General features: G+C 56.1%; 1 protein-coding gene across 4 annotated transcripts in view; it reads right to left on the bottom strand.

Annotated features, from left to right (window-relative positions):
* Positions 1-6,203, bottom strand: part of HDAC7 (histone deacetylase 7) — a 148,361-nt gene that overhangs the window by 72,483 nt on the left and 69,675 nt on the right. The window contains exon 1 of one of the 4 annotated variants that reach the window (XM_019511315.1): positions 6,179-6,197. The exons of 2 other annotated variants lie outside the window; for them this stretch is intronic. The gene's annotated coding sequence lies outside the window, so the exon portion shown is untranslated. Of the gene's footprint in view, positions 1-3,945; positions 4,353-6,178; positions 6,198-6,203 lie in introns of those variants that run through there. One more of the 4 variants, XM_019511309.1, reaches the window with a different exon arrangement.

Raw genomic sequence — 6,203 nt, 5'->3', positions numbered from 1 at the left:
ACAGCAGTATGAGGACATGAGGAGCAAATGGGCTCCAGTTGCAGCAAGGGAGGTTTAGGTTGGATATTAGGAAAAACTCTCGCACTAGGAGGGCAGTGAAGCAGCAGGTTACCTAGAGAGGTGGTGGCATCCTCCATCCTTGGCCTGGCTTGACAAAACCTCAGCTGGGATGATGTAGTTGGGGCTGGGTCTCCTTTGTGCAGGGAGTTGGACTAGATGCGACCCCCTGAGGCCCCTTCCCACCCTCATTTTCTATGATTCAACAAGGGTAGAGCAAAGTTCATCTAGAAACCCCATCCATGCAGTCCCACTCCTTTAGCGGCTCCGATTTCTTTCCAGTTTAAAATTTATTCCAAGTTTTTAGACTAATTGCAGCGCCCTGATGGTATTTCTACTCCTGAAGAGCTCTCTTAGCCTTCACAGTTCTTGTCCAGAAGCATCGGAAGTGAGTTCGCCTTGCCCCTCAAGGGATTGGGGTGATACCAAGAAAGCAACACCTGTGCAGAAGAGGGCAGAAAACTACCGCAGTTTCACCAAGCCGGGTTTCACTCTGCTCCATTTCCCCGGCTCAGGAAAGATATTTAAAACCAAGGAACAGCTCGATTTCCTGGACCAGCCCTCCTGGAGACCCTCCAGAGGGACGGGTACCACATTCTACTCACAGAACCAGAGAAATGACTATCCCAGGAGACCGGACTCCAAGCAGCTGGGAGACGAGAAGGACAAGGCGTCCAGCACAGATTCCAAAAATGTATTCCCATGGCAAAGAGCCCACGAGAAAGTCCGTGGGCCCCATCGCAGGCAAGCGATTTCAGGACAGGGGCCCAGACCCGTCATGTCAGTGGGACCGGGGCTGTTTTTAGAAAGATCCAGTGAAAACCAGCAGAGCTGGTTACAACCAAGCGGTGCTGGATGGCCCCAAGTTTTGAAGCCAACCTTGCATCAGCACCCCCCCACATAAAGCAGCTTTTTAAAGAGCCCGGTGCTCCCAAAAACGTCTTTCTCCGCATGCAATTCTCTTGCAAGCCAGCGCCAGCCCTGCCCTAGCCTCGCAGTGCATGAGGAGCTGCTCCCATGCCGAACCGCAATGGGAACAACGTCTAGCTGAGCCATTGGGCCCCTGGATATTTATCCCCTTTCTAAACACTGTCAATGCAGCCTTCCAGCTGCCGAGATGCCCTCTCAAATTCCAGCCCAGCCCCCACACGCTGGCTTCCCTTTCCTCTCCCAGCCCCTCCACATCGTCTCCTCTCCCTAACCTTTGTTTCCTTGCTTCAAAAGTCTTCCGGGCCAAGTCTCGATTACCATGCCCTGCCAGATCTGAACAGCAGTGCTTCACCCCTCCAGCCTCCTGACAGCAAGTCAGGTGCTTTGTCTTGCCCTCAAAACGTTTCACAATATCTCCGTGCTAGCCCGGGCGACAACTGAATTGGAAGAAGGGGGGTGGCTTTTATTTTAGCCAGTGAATCAGAGCCAGGGAGATGGAGGGCACTTGACACTAAACTCCACAGTTGGATGCACGAGGCAGTAGCTGTGATGACCTGCATCAAGCAAAGCAAGTCTTTACTTCTTTTCCGGGGGCGGGGGTGGTGAATAGCATCCAGGGAAAAAAAGCCACCCCCCGGCACTGCTGGAAAAACACACAACACAAGGAAGAAAATTCAACGCCCCCCCAGAGGAACATGAGAATAGTATTGCTGTATTGCAAGGACAGACAGGGCCCCAAGCAAGACGGGGACCTGCTGTGAACGGCCTAGATCGGTAGCGCTCAATTTTTCTCAGCTTGGAAATACCAGCTCTTTAGTTTTCACTCGTGTTTCAAGTGCAGAAAATGAACAGAGCAATTCCTCTCCCTGATAGAGAATTGCTGGCCGAGACCAAGGAGGGAAAACAGGTTGTGAATAAATGTTAGCATCTGCCCTGCTCCAGACCAGGCAAGGATTCGCAGCAGACCCAAAGGGCCGGGGCACTGCAGGCTGTCCCTATCGTCACCCTGCTTATAAGCCATCCAGCTTGTCTGCAAATAACCCTGTTTGGGAGGATGTTACACTTTGTCCCCAGTGTCCCTGCAGAGGAAATGCTAAGGTGACAACATGCAGGACCGCAGTTCAGTGCCCTTCCAGCAGCAGCACGATGAGGATGGCACAGCAACTGCTGCAACGGGATACACGGGTTGCAGTCTGGCTCACTTATGGGCTTATTTCTCTGCTGCGCCATCTAATACCGATACCCAGAGCAGAAGCTGCCTCTAGCCTCGTCCCACCACGGTGCGAGAGGGCTGCGGTCCATCACTTCCATCCCACGCGTGGCTGGGAATGCCCCCAAAGTCAAGCAACCTCCAGGCACCTGGGCTCCAACTATTCATAACAGAGTGAAGCAGGGACCCCGCCAGCTGCATCTGCTGTACCTAAACCTGCACCCCATTTCTTGCATCCCATGGCAAGCAGGAGCCCCGGGCACTTCCAGGCTCCCAGCACCCCTTCAGCATGGGGTTTGCAGCCTGCAGCAAATGTGAGGGACCAGCCCTATGAGCACAGCAAGTTCTCAGAGGCAAGAAACAGTGGGGCAAACTCCCCCAGCACTGTGTTTCTTTGGCAGTCCCCTGCAGTGGAAGATCACCGTCTTTATCTATGCGTCCAAGGATGGTCAACAAGGCTGATCCGGGAATCAACAGACTCTGAGGCTCTCGTTCTAGCTGCTCTCTGCCAAAAAGCAGCTTCATTGATCTCATTTGCTTACCACCGTTTGGGGGGGGGAGGGGGGGTTCAGCTTGTGCTCTCTTTGGGGAAAGCACTGGCATCATCTATAGGTTATGCAGCTCCATAGGGCCCTGATCCAGCCTGTCTGCAAGAGCTACCATCACACCAATGAGCAGAATATAAACTCTGAAGCTCATTCACAGCCATAGGGGAGTGGATGCTAAGGCATACAGTCAGCAGCCCAGGGGGGTCTCACATTCAAGGCCACAGCATCTGCAAACTCTCCTAATACCTTAGCACAAAAACAAGGTCACAAGGAGGAAGGAAATACAGGAGATATTCACAGACCCTGCATGGAGCTCAAGTCCCGATGGTCCCCCTGGGCTGGGTACAGCCTTGGGAGCTTGTGTCTGGTTTGGCGCTCCACGGGCATGATGGGGACAGCTTGCAAGTTTGGGCAGAGGTGAGGAGGAAACGGCAACAGAGAGCTGCCCAAATTGCTTCTTCCCCCAAAATCAGTGTTAGGGCCACCCAGGGAGCCCACGAGGCCCAACCTGTGGTCCCAAACACAACAAATTTGTATTCCAGCTACAACATATTGTCCTAGGACAGGACTGAGACACTGAGTCACCCCATCTCCACTGGTCACACCCCTCCAGGGAGCAAAACTAAAAAATGCAGAACTAAGCCATGTCGGCTGGTGGCTTTCAATCCCTTTGAGCTTCAAAAGACAACAGAAAGGCTGAGGCAGGGCCAGCCAGCTGCAACAAGGCCTTTCAGAGTCTGCCAGGCGGTGAAAGGCTGCCTGCAGGACTGACTCACCTGCCCCCCGCAGCTAGAGCTGCAGCGGCACACGAAGAGGGGGTGAAGGAGCCGAGAAGAGAGATCAGAGTTTGGCTGGAGGATTTGTCCGTGCTGGGAAGAACGGCGGGTAACAAGCCAGATGAGAAAAATATAAACCTCGGAGTACAGGGCAAAAAAAAAAAAGTTAGGGACTGTACAGTTTATATCGGCGAGACCTCCAAGAGACCAAGCAAGCTGGCTCTGCCTTCCCAAGAGAGGCATTGGCAGGAGATCCGATTCAATCTGAGCAAACGCAGATCTGCAGCAGCCCGGAGGAGACGCAGGGGTGTGGACGGCAGCCTGGGTCACAACTTAAGCCCGCTTCCCTTTCCCAGCACAGCCGTGGATGGAGCAAAGCAAGCAAGCAGGCAAATGCATGCAAACCGAGCGTGGGCAAACTCACGTGATAAAAACCCCGGGCTGGCAATTCTGGGGATTTTCACCAAAGCCCTGGCTACTCATCTTGCTATCACAGGGGACTCTCCATCTTCACTTGAAAAGGATTTCCTAGCCCTCCTGGAGGCAGAGCTCAAAAGCCCGACCCCAAAGGGCTCCGGGTTCAACAGGCAGAGACGAGCTCAGCTCCCAACATCTTCCGCACGCCCTCTCTTGCAGATTGACTCACGAGCCTCAACTGCTCCGGGCTGACACCACAGACAGCGTCACATCCTCCAGCAAGTCACCCTGCATAGCCCACCCCCTTGGTGTGGGAATCGCACCAGCTTACCTCGAGCCAACTCCCCGCTAGAAAATTGGCATCCTCAAAGACACCTGACTCAGGAGGCTCCACCAGAGACCAGGCAAAGCTCCCAACCGGGGTTTTATCCCCACTGAGCAGAGGACCGAGACCCGTACTCCAGCCACAACACACACCGGCCTTTTTAGGTGCCGCGAAGGGCAAAAAGCTAACCCAGGCCCGCCATGTCAAGCAGAGAAGGCTGCAAACCAGCATTAAAATCATGTAGCACATGCGTCTCAGCGGCAAGCAGATGAGGAGTGCTCTGTGCTGGGAGCTGCACATACACCAAGCTAGTCCCTGCCCTTCCAGCCCAATTCAGACAAGCCGCAACAAGCCAGGGGTGCCCAGCTATTACAAGAGCACGTGCTTCTGCATACATCTGGCCTCTCCACGTCCCAGAAAAGCAAGGGAAGGGGTATGCAGATGGGCTTGGACAGTTTGGAAACCGAGCTTTCCAGATAAACACGCGTGATACTAATGAGTGCAGGAATCTCTGCTGTTAAGGGCCAGATTGGAGGGGGGCGGGGGATAAAAAAAAACAATCCTGAACTCATTTGACATGCAAACAAACGAAGGGCTGTTTTGTTTTTTTAGCTCCCTCCTGCTTCCTGCTCGCAAGCAGCTGGGCAGCAAGGGCTGAAATCCTAGGAGGGGCTTAGCCCAAACCAGGAAGTCCTTAGAGAGCTCCCAAGAAAGTTTGCCGCTCTGCACAGATCTGGTCAGAAGCATCCCACCCTTGTCTTTGCAACCGCGAGGCCCACCCCTTCCTGCCTGGGGCCAGAAATGAAGCAAAGAGCTTGTAAAGCAGGAAAGCACCAAAGAAAGAGGCAAGGGGGAAGAATGTGCCGGCACCAAATCCAGCTGCGCGCAGCTGCTACAAACCCCACGGGCCCAGGATGTCCACCTTGTACCCGCGTTACGGCCACAGGTTACATCTGGAAGGTTCAGCAGCTCTGCCGAGAAGCATGGAGGCTCGCTGCCCACCCCCAAGCTCTCCGCAAAGAGCCCAGCGCAGCCAGGCCCCGAACAGCTTGGAAAAGCGGTGCCCGGTCTCCGTTTCTCCCAGGCTCACGCGCTGGTCCTCGAGCACATAGGACAAGGGCAGACTGCAACCCTCCGACATGCTGGCGGCCAGGTGGAAGGCTTCGATCAGCCTTTGGCGGATGCTTGCTCCTTCCCGTCAGCCAGGCCCCGACTCTTAGCGTGCAGGCTTCAAGCTTGGAGATGCTGCTGTGCACGCCAGGCTGCAACAAGCCACGCTAGTCCCTGCAGCTGCCCGGCTCCATTCCCTCCGCCAGGCTCCCATGCATATATTCGTGCCCTACACACACGCTCAGCCGTGCCAGGTCCCACTGCAGAAACGCCCCCTGCTACATCCTCGCGACAGGCTTGTGCAGAGCCTGTCCTGATGCAAACGCCGCGCCGGCCTGGGCACGGGTGGCAGCGTCGCTCTCCTGAAGCCTTCGCCACCGAGCACCCTCAGGACGCGCCGGACCGTGCAGCCGCATGCCTGCTCCCGAGATTATAACCCAGCCCAGCGCTGAGGGCACGACCACCTGAGAGGTCCGCAAGCCTGGTCAGGTCAAAGCCCAACCTGGTGCCCAGACTGAGAGGCCGAGAAGACTCCCGACGAGCGACCGGGAGCGTCCAGATGCCGGGCAGGCGCCTGCCAGCCTCGGAGGCAGCCGGTCCACAGCGCCCAGCCCCCAGGGCGAGCAAGCAGGCCAGGAGCCGGGCGGCAGGTGCAGGAGGAGGGGAAGGAGCTGGAGGACAGGAAAGCCCCGCGGCTGCCTCCGGCGGCGGGCCCGATCCTGTGTGCAGGGGCGGGGGAAACAGCCATTCCCCTCCCTGCTGCTCCCACCACCCCGGGAAGGAGCTGCCCCCGGCCCGGCCTCACCTGCGCTGCCCACGGCCGGGCTCGC

The sequence above is a fragment of the Gavialis gangeticus genome, unplaced genomic scaffold (assembly GCF_001723915.1).
Source record: "Gavialis gangeticus isolate Ggan-Ray unplaced genomic scaffold, GavGan_comp1, whole genome shotgun sequence".
NCBI lineage: Eukaryota > Metazoa > Chordata > Crocodylia > Gavialidae > Gavialis > Gavialis gangeticus.
This window is presented reverse-complemented; position numbering and strand designations above follow the sequence as displayed.